The 18528-nt window shown below is 41.9% G+C and overlaps 1 protein-coding gene across 5 annotated transcripts in view; it reads right to left on the reverse strand.

Moving 5' to 3' along the window:
• Window positions 1-18528, reverse strand: part of FOXN3 (forkhead box N3) — a 226303-nt gene that overhangs the window by 188112 nt on the left and 19663 nt on the right. For 2 of the 5 annotated variants that reach the window (XM_077323448.1, XM_077323441.1), the window contains exons 1-2: window positions 11334-11497; window positions 10663-10801 (exon numbers count right to left, since the gene is read on the reverse strand). The exons of 1 other annotated variant lie outside the window; for it this stretch is intronic. The gene's annotated coding sequence lies outside the window, so the exon portion shown is untranslated. Of the gene's footprint in view, window positions 1-3334; window positions 3371-3781; window positions 3806-10662; window positions 10802-11333; window positions 11498-18528 lie in introns of those variants that run through there. 2 more of the 5 variants (XM_077323445.1, XM_077323447.1) reach the window with 2 other exon arrangements.

Below are 18528 nucleotides of genomic sequence, written 5' to 3' on the forward strand. Positions count from 1 at the left end.
TGCTCTTTTGAAACTGTGTCACAGGCTCTTCCGTATAACCAGTCGGGCCAGCAGGGTTCACCTCCCAGTTCATCGATGAGAAACAGAAGAGCTTCCTGCTTTCATCTTTCCACACCTGTTTTTTTTTCCTAATAAGACATGATGTCAGTTTTGCCTCCAGGCACAGGCCAGGCAAAAACAAGTGCAACATCAGTAGAGAAAAACACATTTTTAAAAAGAATCAAAAATCAAAGTCATATAACACCTTTTATGGGGACCAGCCCAACAAAGCAAAATATTATATGACTCTGCTTGTTTTATTATAAATCCTACTGTGTGTGTATAAAGGGGCCATCAAATTTCAGCCAATCTACAGCAACCCCAGAGAAGGTAATTAAGTAATTATGCAGATCTCTCTGAAGAAGTCTGCATGAACACAAAAGCCTATACCTTGAATAAAGCTTTGTTGGTCTTAAAGGTGACACTGGACTCAAAGTTTGTTCTGCCGCTTCAGACCAACATAGCTACCCAGCTCAATATAAGTAGAGGTGGCTTGCCATTTCCTTCCTCTGCAAATGCTTCCTTGGTGGTCTCCCTTGGCAGGGCTGTGTTAATGTAGGGGTAAGGTGACCAGAATTTAGAAACTGTAAGCCGGTATGCACTATGGGCGGCGGCGGTACAGGTGGCTGCAGCGGCCTCCCCCCTCCCTCCCTTCTCAGGAAGGGGCCCAAAGTGGTGATATTAGTCGTAGGTGCTGGGAAACCAGGAACCTAACAGGAATTGCTGTTAAGTACTGATTTAAATTTTTAATAAATTGATTATGATTTTAATATATGTAATATGGGTCATGTTCTTCACTGCCCCAAGATGGCAATTACTGAGAAGGGTGGCATTAAATAAATAAATAAATAAAATAATTGTGGTTGACATTTTAATTGCATTATAGCACATGTGCAAGCTCAATTTTTTAAAAAATGTAGGGCTTGAATAGAGAATGCACCACCCACCCTTCTGAAGACTATGCAAAATACATGTGATGCATTCAGTCCTGAGCTGTGATGGAAGAAAATCATAGATGCCGAATGCCAGGTGCAATTTTGGATTCTAAATTTAGCACCCTATCCTGATCCGGACCCCTCTCCCCGGAGGGGGGAGGCCAGTACTAGACTGACCTGGTTCCCCAGATTGTTCCACCCTATGCCCAATTATCCATCCGTTCCCTTCTGCTCATCCAGTGGGCCTGTACGGGAATAGTTTTTTAATCGCCATCATTGTGACTCAGTCATTATTTTAATGGGGTTTTAATGGGGAATCTTAATGGTTAATATATTGTATTTGTATTAAAACATTGTGAACCGCCGCGAGCCGGTTTCCGAGAGCGGCGGTCATACAAATCAAATAAATAAAATAAAATAAAATAAATAAAATCTTCTGAAAAGATCCAGTAGGAGCTATCTTTACCATAGAGTTTTGCCCAAATACCAGAGGATCATAATGACATTATGACGTGATACTGTCATTTTTCAATACATGCTGGAAGTGATGACATCATATCATCACTGACGTAGCCCCTGGTAAATCTGTCCCACCAGTTGCCAAGAAGAACATCTACTGCAGACGAATACAGCTGCGTTCCTGAAACTCTGCAAAACAGACAGGAATCATGCCTTCACTCCTGTTTGTCAGGCAAAGTTGTGCCCGTTTTGTTTCCATTTCTTTTGTGTTTCATTCATGATTACACATATTCAGTTGTTATTTCTGGCCATGCTCCCAAGAGGATGATCTTGAACAGGCATTTACCTGGAAGTACAGTTTATTTTTTCTGCCATTAAAATCTCTTGATTATTAATAGCATATATACATATGACAAGAGCCTCTTGTGGCGCAGAGTGGTAAGGCAGCCACCTGAAAGCTTTGCCCATGAGGTTGGGAGTTCAATCCCAGCAGCCGGCTCAAGGTTGACTCAGCCTTCCATCCTTCCGAGGTCGGTAAAATGAGTACCCAGCTTGCTGGGGGGTAAACGGTAATGACTGGGGAAGGCACTGGCAAACCACCCCGTATTGAGTCTGCCATGAAAACGCTAGAGGGCGTCACCCCAAGGGTCAGACATGACTCGGTGCTTGCACAGGGGATACCTTTACATATGACAAAATTGCATTGATATCAATACATTTCCCCAAGTTAATATGCTTATTTTTGTAGCCCAAAGCAAGATTGACAATCAGCGACCAATGCTGAACATATTTAATACAGCATATTTTCATGAGGGAGGGGAAAACAAATCCATTAAATTATTTAAATTAAGTACTCAGATCTCCAGAAGCTATTATTTGCTGGCAGGAGAGGAAATGGAAAATAGCCTGCTAACTAGCTAGCAGCCGCTGTATAACACTGGGCTAACTTTGTTCTCTCCCTGCTCCAGGGGTATTTAAAGCATGGGTATGCCCAGAAGGGTGAGCTGTAGAGCTCTTCTAGCCTCCAGCTGACTGGAAGACCAGTAAGGAGAGAATGGAAGGCTGGCTCTGTACTCAAAAGCCTCCCATACTCCTCTTTCTCTCGTTTATTTGTATTTTCTTTTTTGTACTATAAACTGCTTTGGATCCCCACTGAGAAGACAAGTGGGATACACACCATTAAATAAAGTAAACAAAATTATGGAAGTGGCAGTTTCCCATATGTTAGTGATATTCGCAAGATCCCTTTTAGTGAGTAAAACACGCTTTTATTTCGTTTTTGAAATTACCTTTAGGTCAGAATTAATCTCACAGAGGATACAGAGATGAGGGATCAAAGAAGATAACAACAGTGAAACTACAGAATGAAATAAAAATGTAACTTGATCTAAGATGAGAAATACACCTTCACAGCCCATAAGCTGAGAGTGTTGTTTGGCAGCAGAGCACCTAATCTGCTCTGGTATCTTACTGGATGTTGACAGGTAAAAGGGTCATTGTCTGCCATTGGTTTAACTTTTGTGACATCACAGAAGGTCAGCAGTTGAGAACTATAAGGATTGTACAAGAACGCAGAATGAGAATGATGAAATTCATGACCAAATACTATTAAATTAAACCATAAAGTATATACCTTTCAGCACAAATGAGCCAAATGTTTCGGAGATTTTCAAACAGCATTTCCTGTTTATGGACATGGAGGATATACCAAGAAAGTCAATGGGAACTTGGGAAATATGTTTTTATGATAGAATGAAGTTAACAAGAGTTGATGCATGAACTTCCAACCTCTAGGCAAGATTTCCATCAGGGCTTCACACATACAGATAAACCAAGCACACAAAAATCTGTTTGAATACATTGTACAAAAAGTATAACAGCACAGAAGAACACTAAAGCACCTGCAATAGATGAGTAGCATCACTGAACTTTGGAACCATTTCTTTGCATTGAATGATGCGTACACTTTCTGAACATCTGGAGAAAGGAATAAAATGCCAGAAGAGTGAAGTGTAGCATTAATTTCTTTTCATGGAAGGAGGGAAATAAAATGAAATTAGCCGATTAGCAAGTGAGAGGCATTCTGGGAAAGGAAATCCAAAGGTCTTCTCTGTAGAAATAAGTTTTGATTTATGGTGAAGGAATCTTTGGAGTCTACCCATGACAATTTTGATGAGAAAGGTCAGCTGCAGGTCAGGAATCTGCATAATGTAGGTGATAAGAAAAGTCTAAGTATGTAGATTGGGTGCATATTACTTGTGTGTGGGGGGGTAGATTGTCATTGAGCTTACAATACGGTCATATAGCACTTGAGAAATACTTTTAGAGGATGGGTGTAGCATACTGACCTGTTTTATTTAGAAAATGTATATACTGCCTCTCCAGAGGTCTGCTCGAGGCAACTCACCGAGTCAAACATGATGAAAGAATTAAAATGAACAAACCATGAAATGCCCACCATTTAAAACCCAGGCAGAGCTTAAGCAAGGCATAAAACTTTTAGCAGCCTAAAACAATCCTTGTACAACGGTACTCAGTCAAGAGGCAGAGGCCGTTTTCAAACTGATTTTGTATTCCGTTTTAGTAACTGGTTGCTAATGGCTTTTTTCCTGTCATTTCAGACAAACCTGTTTTAGTAACAGGCTGCTAGCAGAATTTGTTTACCTGTTTACCTGTTCATGCAAACCTCCTTTCATTGGGTTATGGCTTTCTTCCGTTTTCTACCCCATTGCTGCATTTCTGAATCATTGTAGTATACTGCTTAAAACAGGGGTAGGCAAACTGTGGCCCTCCGGATGTCCATGGACTACAATTCCCATGAGCATTTGCTGGCAGGGGCTCATGGGAATTGTAGTCCATGGACATCCAGAGGGCCACAGTTTGCCTACCCTAGGCTTAAAATATCCACAGTACTCCCCCCCCCGCCCTTTTTCACCTTGCAAACTTCCTCTGAGTTTTTTTTTTTTACATTCTAAGTTGAGTGTTAGAGCACTGAACTGGTTCTGTATACACCACATCAAGATGTCACAGGGTAGGGCAGGATATAAATTGCATGAATAAATAAGTAAATAAAATAAACCGGTGTAGCACTTCAGTACTATTTCGGCACTGAGGTTAAGGCATCTCAGTGTCACTGTCTTGTTGGACGGGGGTCTGTTATGCTGCTGCCGTAGCACAGTACTGGGTCAGAACAGAGGCCTTGAGCAGTAACAGCTGCTGAGTACAGAATGGAATGAGAATTCCTGCAGCAACAGGGCTGCACTGAAAGGAATGTCCATTAGCAGGGTTATTAACAAGCCATGAGCTAAAGCCCGAGGGGTACCAGAGCCAGGAGGGTCTAGAGAGCAAGTTGAGAGTGAGAGGTGTGCAAACAATATACCAGCAAGGAGGATCCATGATCAGGGGCGTGGTCCAGGTCGTCAAGGGGTTCAGAAGCAAGGAATAGAGGGGGAACGTATTACATTTGCAGATTACTAAACGGGGAGGGTTGGGAAACACACCAGAAGACAGAAACAGAATGCAGGATGATCTTGACAGTTCTGGCCCTGCTGATGGACTTCCTGATGGCAGCTCGGTGTTGAACTGGATGGATCACTAGCTTGATCCAACATGGCTTCTCTGACCCCCTAGTCTGAGAGGTGAGTTCCTTGCCAGGGGCAGGGATTAAAGCTCTATGATTCTATTCTTACTTCTGCACTCAATAATAAACCCACTCATTAGTCCCTACCTAGCTCACATTTAGTTCATGGTGGAACCACAGAATTACATTAAACAAGCAAAACACTTCTTGATCTAACAGATCAAACAAATACATTAATTAATTTAAGATTCTTAATCAAAACCTCTTCATAATCTCCATAAATGGAATGCTAATCTTTAATATTACAAGCTTTAAGCTTCAATTAAATAATTTCTTTAACCAACCCAATGTATCTGAAGCCACTAAAATGAATGGCGCCAATTTAAGTTCCAAAAAACTATTTCCAATTAGATATTGGCAATTCCAAACAGTACTGAAAAAGTTCCAGTTGCCCTAATCATTCAATCATTTAAACAAAGATGTTCCAAGCTGATTTCAATTAACTGAAATTAGCTAACATTGCTTCAAACCAACCTCATATGATGCTAATCCTTGAATATCCAAACTGCTGGTGTTCTGAAATAACAACAGGAGAAAAACACAGGAGACAAAAAAAATGCTTTGCTGCAAGGGTGGCTCTAAAAACATTCTTAGTCCCATTCTTTGTGCCAGCCCATGGCTGCTGGCCACTTTGGTGGAATCTTAAGCAGCACTGTGCATCTCGTAATGCAGTCCTTGCTAGGATGGGCACAAACCAAGAATATGTGGTTTTATCCATAGCGCCCCTAGTTCATGAAGCATGATGAACTTTTGGGGGCTAAATGAACTAGTTTAGTTTCTGATGGAGTAGAATAGCCCCCCACTCAGGCATACTAGAGGCTTAAAAGTCAACGGGAATCTCCAGCTGACTCTCCTCTACCTGCCTGCCAGTTTTGATGAAATTTGGACTTACAGGGTGTGAGTTACGGCTCCCCAAAGAAGGTACCCCCAGGAATGTGCTTTCTGGGGAAAAGACAGGCACTGGTTCAGGAGTATACAGACCAGTCTGTACAAAGTAGAGTCATCAAACTCACTGGGGACCTCCTCCTGATACTTCTGTACATGCCTTTCATATTTGTTGATGACTGGATTTGTGGAGTCCAATTTTACAGTCCCCCAAAGATGGTGCCCACATCCTCCATGGTTTCCAGTGGAGGGGAAAAAACACCCCCCCCCCAAAGTGAAAACAATAGAAGCCCAGCAGAACAGAATCAAGGTTCCAGAGAATTTCCACAGTAGAAATTGAAGGGGGGGGCATTTTTAAAAGCCCAGCAGATCCAGTATCATTGTGGTGAAACTCAACAAGACTAAGGTCAAAACAGGAAAGTATCAGCCATATAGGTTAAATAATATAGAATGGACCCCCTGCTAGCTACCCACCCAACTTGAACCAAACAGTTGAATGGTCGAGTTTACTGAACTGAACTGGTTCAATGATTTGGGGTGCCAGGAGCAACTAACAACTTGAATTAAAACAGCAATCTGAAGTAAAAATTAAGACACAACTAAACCACCTATGAAACAAACTTTAAAAATCTCACAGTGTATCTAATTTGCCTCCCAGATAACTATCAACTTCAGTGTGCAGATAACTATCAACAAAAAGGACTTCAATTAAACTGTTCATTCCACAGCAGAGGGAAAACCTCTGACCCCTTCTTTCAAGGTCAACAAAGAATCACAAACCCAACTATTGATCACTGATAGGATCTACATCATTACTAGCATCATCCGGCAAGGTTTCAGTCACACCTGCACTAGCAAAGCACAGTGCACTATGACTTTGTGATTCACAAATATGGCATTAACTAACATTGAATAAAGGGAAAGGAGAATTCCTTTGCTTTAGGATGGCTTGTCCCTCCTATTTCTCTGCACAGACATTCAACCCACCACTAGTCTTGCTACACCTGTGCATTACTGGGGAAGTTGTGTGCCAGCCAGGTGCTGTAAATCTACATATAGTAAAAGGCCCACAATGACATTAACCAAAAGAAGAAGTAGAGTTGGTTCTTATATGCCACTTTTCTCTACCCAAAGGAGGCTCAAAGCGGCTTATAGTGGCCTTCTTGGATGCTTTAGGATGCTTAGGGCTGATCCTGCATAGAGCAGGGGGTTGGACTAGATGGCCTGAATGACCCCTTCCAACTCTATGATTCTATGATTCTATCCCTTTCCTCTCCCCACAACAGACAACCTGTGGGGTGGGTGAGGCTGAGAGAGCCCTGATATCACTGCTTGGTCAGAACAGCTTTATCAGCACCGTGGCGAGCCCAAGTCACCCAGCTGGCTGCATGTGGGGGAGTGCAGAATCGAACCTGGTACGCCAGATTAGAAGTCCACTACACCAAACTGGGAACCAGCAGGTACCCCAAATGCCTTTACCACCAGCTTCCTTCTCTCCACCAATAAAAACACTATAGCAAGTAACAGCCTTTCAGACATTAGTTGACCCCACTGAAGAGACTTGTAAAAGGGATGAAACCCTCAGTTATCACCCAAGGGCATTGCCTCAGTGGCATCACCAAAACGTAACAGATAGCTTTGCCCAGATTCCCAGCCAGTTCTGGGCAGCTGATGATTCCAAGTGAAGGAATCATCTTCCCAGCAATGTGAACAGTCATACCACTGAGAGTCAGCATGGCTTAATGGTTAAAGTTCTAGAGTAGGATCTTGGAAAGCCAGGTTCAAATCTCCACTCTGCTATGGAAGGTTGCTGGATGACTTTGGGTCAGTCACATGCTCTCAGTGTAACCTGGTTGTTGTGAGGATAAAAAGGAGAGGAAAATTATGTGAGCCACCTTAGATCCCCATTGGGGAGAAGGGTGAAAAAGAAATAGTGGTAGAACTCTAAGAAGGCAAATCAGGAACAACGGAAGCAGGGAGGCTATTAATGTTAAAGAACTTTTGTACCTCCCCTTAATAATGACAGAGGAGGGGTTGTGGCATCCTCAAAGCCCAAGGTTCCTAGAGAAAATGCTAAAGCCTAGAATCTCTAAGGTGGTGTATTCAGAAATGCTATGTATTCTGTGCATAAGACAAGCTAGACAAGAAGAACTGTGGGTTCTTTATGCATAAATGAATGGGTGGAGTTGGGAGAAAGAGTTTTATGGTTTTGCAAAAAGCTGGTTGTGTATGAGAGACCAACTCTGTTCATGGATTCTAACTTCTGGTGTTTGACATCACAAAAATCGCAGAGAAGCTTTTAAACAGAAGCCAACAGAAGTTAGGGAACACTCATTTAAGGGAAACTCATCCCTTATGGATGATGGTCTGTTTTCATGGGGCCATCACAAGCTGAATTTTGCATCCATTGAAGGCAATAAGCTTAGAAGAGTTTAACTTGGCTTAGAATGACACTGTCAGACTCTCAAAATAGGGATGGGAGCAAACGTAATGGACACTAATATGTGAAAGCTATTTAAACAAGAAATTTTGGGCAAGAAAAAATATTTGGAAAGGGAAATATAGATAGATTTTTATAGGCACACTCATGCCAGAAACTTGTAAACCAAAATGAGAGAACTGGAGCATTTGGGACAGCCAAACATGTAGTGAGTACCTCAGAAGAACAGTGAACAATTAGAACGTGCAACATATTAGATGTTTTGTTGCTGTATGGGAGGGCACAGAGTTCAAGAACATTCCTTCATAAAAATCAGTGAGTGGATATAACAGGCCCAAACATAATTTATTGCTGGAGACATACTGTTAGCCCCCTGCTTAAAACTCAGGAACGGTGCCAAAGAAGAATATTGAGCAACTACAATTGTCTTTTTACCAATCAGGTAAACAAACATTCTGATTGCAGTAGAGGTAAAATATCTAGCAATAATAAACGTTGCCTCAGAGAAGTTGTGGGAAGCAAAGGTGGACCTGATCTTGAATGCTGACCAGGATCAGATGTCAGATGTGTTGTTGACTTGCTTAGAAACAAACACCACGGTCACAAAATTGTGTGTGTGTGCAATTTTGTCATATTTGATTTTATGAGAGAAAAATGAAGGGATTAGTTAAAAGCAAGCTGAGGGAGACCCGGGATAGTAACGATACTTTGAGGTTATTTAATATCACTGTAGGAGAAGATGGAATATAATTTGTACTACAAATTAGGAAATAGACAAAGATGCCAAAAGGATGCCAAAGTGGATAATGAGCAAAAACGATAAAAGGCAAGAAAACTTCCTTGAAAAAGTGGTAGAAGAAGAGCTGGTTTTTATATGCTGCTTTTGTCTACCAGAAGGCATCTCAAAATGGCTTACAATTGCCTTCCCTTTCCTCTCCCCACAACAGACACCCTGTGAGGCAGGTGAGGCTGAGAGAGCCCTGATATTACTGCTTGGTCAGAACAGCTTTATCAGGGCTGTGGCGAGCCCAAGATCACCCGGCTGGCTGCATGTGGGGGAGCACGAAATCAAACCCAGATTAGAAGTCCACGCTCCTAACCTCTACACCAAGTAGAAACCTTGTCCAAAGTAGAAAAAAAATCTGATATGCAAAAAAATCAATTAGTGGAGCATATTATAAAAACATTGAAATAAATTGTGAATTTAAAATATAACAGAGATATAAAAACTGCCAGGGAAGAAGTTGGAACAGTCCACTAAACAGTGAAAGGATTGCCAAAGGAAGATAGGGATATTGCAGAGAAACTACATTAATTCTTTGCACTGGTCTTCACTACACAGATACTGAACAGATACCCTTGCCTGAGATTCTCCAGAGGGTTTTTTTCTGAGAGAGTATATGAAGACTTAAATCAAAAAGAGGTACTAAGAGATGAGGTTCTCAAGTTGATTAACAAATACCATTTAACATGCAAAGATAATTTTTTCCTCCCTTTCCCATAATAGAATTTGAAGACACCCAATTAAGTTAATCAATAATAAATTGGGGACAAACAAAAGGAAATAGTTTCTAGATCGGTTCAGAAGTTATAGTGAACACACATACAATGCATGCATAGTGCACATTCTTAAAGTCAACACATGTAGCAGCTGAACATATGATACAAGCCCCACATTTATCCAGCTATTAGTTGCCGGTTGACATACACTGACTTTTTCTTTCAAACAGATATGTGCACATACAGGAGGATGGCTGGATGTGTGTTCACTGCAATTGAACACGGCTACTGTGGAATGCTCTGCCAGTTCACATAATAATGGCCATAAGTACAGATAGTTTGAAAAGGAAATAAAATTCATAGAAGAAAGGCTCATGAATTGCTTCTAGCAATTTTTGTTGGTCTTTAAAGTGCGACTGGACTTGACTCTTGCTTTTCCACTTCTGGAGGCAGCAAGATTCTGAATGCCATTGCTAGGAGGCAACAGGGGAAGGCCTTGGCATTTACATCCTATTTGCTGGCCCTCCAATGTGAAACAGTATGCTGGTCTGACAGAGCAGGGCTCTTGTCATGATCTGAACCGGGGCGAAAGGCTAATTTCTTCACAAATGTTCAGAATGGTAAACCTATGCATTTAAACAGTTCCCCAAAGACATGTCTTTTCACTGAGTGACTGAGAAATAAACAGCAAATAAAATTCAGCATAAATATGGGTAAAAGGATGCACACTGGGGCAAAAAGAGAAATCCCAATTTGACACTTACACTGATGGTAATTGTGCTGACTCTGATGATCCAGGAAGGAGATCTTGCAGTTGTGAAGAACCCCTTAATACAAATGGGAACTCAGTGTGCGGCAGCAGTGAAGGAGGCAATTCCCCCATTTGGATTATTAGGAGAGGAACTGAAAATAAAATAAGCAGTATTGCATTACCCTTTATTTAAATGCACACCAGAGTCACTAATGGAATACTGCATACATTTCTGGTTGACCCCATCTAAGAAAATATTAGCGAGCTGGGAAAAAGTAAAGATAAGGCAACCAAAATGATCAAATGGCGAATCTTCTTTAGAATTCTAGGCCTTTTAGTTTAGAAGACAGACAACTCAGGGGGTTCTAGAAGGACTGCCACTCCAGCTTGGAAAATTTCTGGAGATCTGAAGGTGTTGCCTCAGAAGGACAGCGCATGGGGGGGGGGGGAATCTTTGGGTGAGAATCTTGAAGTTGGTAACCCTAGGAAGAAACAAATGGAGAGAAAATATTCTCCATTTCATAATATGGGACTTGGGAATCTCACAATGAAACTTACTGGCAGTAGCTTCAGTGGACTCAAAATAACCAGTGTGATATGGTGCTTCGAGAGGTTCAAATCCCCCCTTTCCAAGAAACTTATTGGGTGACCATGAGCCAGCCATTCTCTCTCAACTTAACCTACCTTATAAGATTGCTATAAGGATAAAATGGAGAGGAGGAGAACGATGTGCACTCCCTTCATCTCCTTGGTGGTATGGTAGGATAAACCCAGAGAATACATCTTCTCACAATCCAGATGGCAGAATGGACTGATGGTTATGGGCTTTCAATGGCCTTAAACATAGGATTGGGCAAATTCACAGAGGATAGACATCAATTATGACTATTTAGTGATGACGTGAATATGTTCAGAGGCAACATGCCCCAGAATTCTAGTTGCTAGGAAACAGACCTTGAGGGAAAGGTGTTGCCTTTGTGGCTGACTTTGGGGCTTCCCGGAAATACTCGCTTCTCAGACTTTTGCCTAAGACCAAGTGTGGTGCATAGATATAACTACTTTACCACAGTTGAGAAACAATGCCACAATTATGGGTTCATGGTCTGACCCATGTTTTTACATGGGTCATTATGGTCTTCAAGCAAAGGTTGGATACACACTTTTCTTGGATGCTTTAGGATGCTTTGGGCTGATCCTGCGTTGAGCAGGTGGTTGGACTAGATGGCCTGTATGGCCCCTTCCAACTCTATGATTCTGTGATTCTGTGAGGAACACATTAAGTATGAAAGAGAGATTCCTCTGTGTTGATCAGTTCCACAGTTCCCTGAGTGTTCAGAGATACAGAGTCTCTCCTGCACACTTCACACCAGGCACCATGTCTCTACTGATGTTCATAATAAACCACAGCCTAGGCATACTCCCCAACTGTTGAGTGAAGAGTGAAAAATAAAATTTGAGCTGTGGAACTTTTCAACTGGAACCTCAAATAAAGTAGAACAGGAACTTCTTCCCAAGCACATTAAGTAAGTGGCAAGTTTAATCTTCATCTTTTGAAAAGGCAAGAAGACTGTTCAGGGCAGAAGATTGTATTTTATAGGTCTCCAGTAAGAGAGGCACAGTTTTGGCACTATTATTATTCTCCACCCCCCCACCCCCATTATTTTTGCTTCAGGCTTAGTCGCTCTGCTTCTGAAGAGAAATTCTCTGCCCAGACACTTCACGTTACAATGCTGCTCAATATTATTCAAGCTTAAATGGGTCGTATTGAAGGGGAATAACACTGTAGAAGAATTCAGCCCCACCAACAGATTCCATGTCAAAATTAGCAATCAGTAATTGCCAGAGATTACAGTGCACCATGTGGTGTGGATTATCTATTAATTTTATTGAGCCTGTCGCCAAGGAAGTCAGGATGGCCTACATTAGATCTCACTTCCTCCATTTTATCACCACAAATAGGTAGGTTGGGTCAGGGTTCCCCAACACAGTGCTCACGGGCACATGGTACACACACTCTTTTTTGATGGCTGCCCAATGTTTTGAGAAAGTAGGTATGGACAAATGAGGTGTTTGCCCAGCTAGGTTTCTGATTGGCCATTCTGTTTGAATGGTTGTGCAGATGTTGTTCAGGCAGAAAGTGCCACTATGGCACAAAGATATTCACTGTGTTACTGAAGGTAAGCAGCAGCCATTTTATGGCTGGTTCTGCTTCCTGTGTCAGCTTTTTACCATGTCAATATTTGAAAGTTAGGCTCAAAAAGCTTGGGGACCCCTGGATTAGGCTGTAGGGTAGCCAATTATGCAGGACCCCTCTCTCCACAAAAGAGGACAAGCCCTCAAAAAAGGACAGATTTTCATATGATAATTTGAAGATAAACATCTAATGTAATGTAATAAAATGCATCGGGCACTTCTGACAATATACTGAATGTTCTAAAGCAGGGGTAGTCAAACTGCGGCCCTCCAGATGTCCATGGACTACAATTCCCAGAAGCCCCTGCCAGCGAATTCTGGGAATTGTAGTCCATGGACATCTGGAGGGCCTCAGTTTGACTACCCCTGTTCCAAAGTCTCCTATTGGTGGAATTCTCCCTCCCCCAGCCAATTGCTGCTCTTGCTCAGGATTCTGCACCACCACTATCGTTTTCCTTCAGGTCTGCTGTGAAGGAAGCCTCTAACAACCCCTGAATGAGGCGAGGGACCCCTTTCCGAGAGCAATGCAAGGGAGTCTGTGGGCATGGGCATCCATTCCTTTTGAGGGGGCATGCATGGGGGAGGGGAGTTTCCCCCTTCTGCCTTATGGTTGGCTGACAGGGAGGCACAGAAAAGCCCCTTCTCACTTAAAATACTGCTATAGCCAGACTCACTGAGCCAAGATGCAGCCAAGCCATACATGTCTCTTCTCCCCCACTCTCTGAACATTCAAGGCCTACTGTACTGGTTGTCGTGCAGATGAAACTGGATGTGTGTTTGTGTGGGGGGGTTCTTTTGCCTTTTGCTGGGGGTTTCTTTTGCCTTCTGTTTCATTTGCACAACAGCCCTGTGGTGTTGGCTTCAAGTGTTTCATCTCCACAACAACCTTCTGCAAAACAACCCTGTCCACCCTTCAAGGCATCCATTTCTGCCTGGAGAGCTGATCTTTATCATCTGGATGAGCTTGAATTCCAGGAGATCTCCAGGTCCCACCTGTTCTGAAAATATTTTGTGAGGTTAGGAAGTGGTGCCTCAAAAGGGTATAATGTCTCCACAGTCACCCAACCAGCCCACACAGCACTATCTGTTTCAGGTCAAGAAAACATTGCAGAGAGGAGGTAAGGTTGCCAGATAAGTGTAGGTTCATGTTCTGGAATTCCACATTTCCTAGTTGTGCATGAACCTGACTTGGATCAGGACTTGGATCATGGGTGACCTCTTCTTAAGGTTGCCAGCTTCCAAGTGAGGTACTAAACCCACATCAAATCATGAGCTAGCGCCTGTTTCATTACAGCATGCACATAATTTACACATAATTACCATAATTTAAATAGGAATCTGGCTCAGTAAAGTTTGCCATTCAATTCTAGTTGAGAAGAGACAGCAGTGGGGGAGAATGAGATGGAACATTGTTCCTACGGTTTCTAAATCTGGTTTGGGAAATTCCTGAGTTTGAGAAAGGGAAGGAAACCTGTTAGAAATGTTTGTTCCATGGAAGAAATAGAGATCCTACATCATCATTAATTCATTCTCTCTCTCTCTCTCTCTCACACACACACACACACACTTACTTATTGTAGAAGCCCAGTTTCCTCCCAGTAAATGGACTAGAACTGAAATATAGCAGTATCCTGCAGCAGGTAATAATTGGGCAGCTTCCATTAGACCCAGTGGCTTTCTTGGATTGGTCTTCAGGGGCAACCTGGAATTCAGTTAGTTGCAACCGTCCATTTGAGAGCTTATCATAGTAATAAATTATAGGGGTAAGGCCTTGACAGGCTCTTTTTTTTATGTCACTGGGCCATTTATTGCTGTTTTTACCTTCTTTTAAAAATCTTGTATATGATCTTTGTTTAGTGCTATTTTTGTGTTGTTTGATATTTTTTATTGCTTAATTAATATGGTTTCATCTGTATACTGGAAACCACCCCAAGAGTCTTCAGGACTGAGAATCGTGAAGCTTATATTTTAATAAGTAAAAAGGAAGCATTGTAATCATCGGGAGAAAAAAAATCTGAGCAATCCAGCAGTATTGGTGCAACATTGCTTTCCTTGGTGGCCACCATGTTGTATAAAGAAATTTCACTAAACCTCATAACCTTTTTGAATATACAATACTGTCATGCGTTTTTTTCCCTTGACATACTTTAGGAAGCATGCTTTTTTTGAGTCATTCAACCAGTTTCCATGGATTTTTGAGGAGTGAGTGAATAGCACATCCGTAGGCGCTGACATCTGACTCAAAAGTGTCGCAAGCCATAAACGTATAGAAAAGATACTTTAAGTTCACTGGACAGCTAAGTGTAAACACAATAACATTCTGGTGTCAGGCCAAATCTGTACTGCAACTCACTGGGGAAACGTGAAACTAAGTTTAGTACTTATCTGGAATCAATTCTAGTGCCCTCAGCTCTATAAAAGCCAACCTCCTTCTCTTAATGAAAAAGAAGTAACATTCACTCTACTTTTGGCTTCTCTGTATATCAAGTTTGGATATTGCCGGCTGTGTTTAATAGAATCAGTCCTACAGAGCTACAGCCTGAGATCTCATCCTTGGTACACTTCACTCAATGTCAGTGCTGCCGCACCAGAGACAGAATTGGTCTGAAAGGCTTCCATTAGGGTAAGTGGGAAAGAGAAGTGTATCCGTTGTCTTAAGTTTGCTTTTCAATTGATCTGTGCTGCTCTCCTCTGTTTGTGATTGACTGCAATCAATGGGAATATATCTATTAGAGAACGTTAGGGAGGAAAACAGCTAAAGTGCTTTTAAAAGATATGGATCCTCAGGGATGGAATGAGGGGCACCACCTTGGGTGCTTGGCATGGGGATGCCCATCTCTTGACTATCCAACTAGCAGCCTCTTTTCTTTTAGAGCTTATAATAGTGACCTGCATAGGCAACATTCTGTTTATATTTCCCCCCCATTTGCAGGGAAATTTAACAAAGTCCCCATCCAAGAAGCATGCATGATTGACAGATCTGATCTCTTATAAAATAATCCAATATTACAATATTAATATGCATTAAATGATGTTAAGTTTATTTGTACGTTTTAGACAACATGGATAATCATGCAACTCACACATCAGGTTTGTAAAATGAATTGAACAGGTGTAGGGGAGTCACTGAAGTTTAGGCTTTCCATTTACCCACCTGAGTTATGGAACTACCAACCCAAGTTTCCTGCCCCTGAGGAAAGAAGAAGAAGGAAGACAAAAAGGGCTCCACATAGTGACATGAGGAATTCCATCTCATCTCTGAGGCAAAGACCACAGAGACTAGGGGAAGTAGACGAGAACATCACTCAGAAATGACATCATTTCCCCCCAAAACTGTCCTTCCCAGATACTCCCCCCCCCCCCATTTCCTGGCATTCATAGGGACCTTTACGAAAGATGCTCCTTGTTTTGGCTATTACTTGTCCTAGTGTATGTCTACATAACACACAATTTCTTGATTTGTATTAAGTTTGAGGACCATCAGAAGGCAAAAAGAGTTAAAAGTAGGCGGACCCATTTACTTGGATTTGTAAAAGTTTCTTGCCAGATTTGTTAGACTGTTTGATTCAATATTTCATTAAGCAACCCAGTGGTGTACATCAGTAAGGATACTCAAGTATACTTTGAAAACTGAAATTTTACCTTGATGCAATTTTCCCCTAACAGTATACATAGATTCATTTACTGCTCACTAAAGCTTCATTCCCCCTTCAAGGATCGCTGCCTTGTTGTGGCAAGGGGGCTTGCGTAGTTCAGTGAAGCTATGAGCTATGCCGTGCAGGGCCACCCAAGACGGACAGGTCATAGCTGAGAGCTCTGACAAAAGGTGATCCACTGGAGAAGGAAATGGCAAACCACTCCAGTATCTTTGCCATGAAAACTCTATGGACAGTTCCAATAGGCATAACGATATGACGCTGGAAGATGAGCCCCTCAGGTCGGAAGGTGTCCAATATGCTACTGGGGATGAGCAGACGGCTAGTACGAGTAGCGCCAGAATGAATGAAGCGGCTGGGCCAAAGCCGAAAGGACGCTCAGTTGTGGAAGTAACTGGTGGCGAAAAGACAGTCCGATGCTGTAAAGATTTTTATTCCATAGGAACCTGGAACGTCAGATCCATGAATCAAGGCAAGCTGGATGTGGTTAAACAAGAAATGAGAAGACTGAACATCGACATTTTAGGAATCAGTGAACTAAAATGGACAGGAATGGGTGAATTTAATTCAGATGACCATCAGGTATACTACTGTGGACAAGAATCTCGCAGAAGAAATGGAGTAGCCTTCATAATCAATAAGAGAGTAGGAAAAGCAGTCTTGGGATACAATCCCCAAAATGACAGAATGATCTCAGTTCGAATCCAAGGCAAACCATTCAACATCACAGTGATCCAGGTCTACGCCCCAACCACTGCTGCTGAAGAGGATGAAGTTGATCAGTTCTATGAAGCCCTACAACACCTTCTAGAAGCAACGCCCAAAAATGATGTGCTTATCATCATGGGGGATTGGAATGCTAAAGTAGGAAGCCAAAAGATAACCGGGATAACAGGCAAGTTTGGCCTTGGAGTACAAAATGAAGCAGGGCACAGGCTGGTAGAATTTTGTCAAGAGAATACAATGGTCATAGCAAACACTCTTTTCCAGCAACCCAAGAGACGACTCTACACATGGACATCACCAGACGGTCAACACAGAAATCAGATTGACTATGTGCTCTGCAGCCAAAGATGGAAAAGTTCTATCCAGTCAATAAAAACAAGACCAGGAGCTGATTGTGGTTCAGATCATGAGCTTCTTGTTGCAAAATTTAGGCTTAAATTGAAGAAAGTAGGGAAAAGCACTAGGCCACTCAGGTATGAACTAAATCATATCCCCGACGAATACACAGTAGAGGTGACAAATAGATTTAAGGAATTAGATCTGATAGACAGAGTGCCTGAAGAACTATGGACGGAGGTTCGCAACATTGTACAAGAGGTAGCAACTAAAACCATCCCAAAGAAAAAGAAATGCAAGAAATCAAAATGGCTGTCTGAGGAAGCTTTACAAATAGCTAAGGAGAGAAGGGAAGTGAAAGGCAAGGGAGAAAGAGAAAGATACACCCAATTGAATGCAGAATTCCAGAGAAAAGCTAGAAGAGATAAGAATGCCTTCTTAAATGAACAGTGCAAACAAATAGAAGAAAACAATAGAATGGGGAGGACCAGAGATCTTTTCAAGAAAATTGGAGATATGAAGAGAACGTTTCATGCAAAGATGGGTATGATAAGGGACCAAAATGGTAGGGACCTCACAGAAGCAGAAGAGATCAAACAAAGGTGGCAAAATTATACAGAAGAACTATACAAGAGCGAGCTTAACATCCCTGATGACCACAATGGGGTAGTTACTGACCTGGAGCCAGACATCCTGGAATGTGAAGTCAAATGGGCCTTAGGAAGTCTGAGCAACAATAAAGCTAGTGGTAGTGACAGCATTCCAGTTGAACTATTCAAAATCTTAAAGGACGATGCAGTAAAAGTGCTACACTCAATATGCCAGCAAATTTGGAAAACTCAACAATGGCCACAGGATTGGAAAAGGTCAGTTTATATTCCAATCCCAAAGAAGGGCAATGCCAAAGAATGTTCAAACTACCGCACCATTGCACTAATTTCTCATGCTAGCAAAGTTATGCTCAAAAT

Source organism: Paroedura picta, chromosome 2 (assembly GCF_049243985.1).
Source record: "Paroedura picta isolate Pp20150507F chromosome 2, Ppicta_v3.0, whole genome shotgun sequence".
Taxonomy (NCBI): domain Eukaryota; kingdom Metazoa; phylum Chordata; class Lepidosauria; order Squamata; family Gekkonidae; genus Paroedura; species Paroedura picta.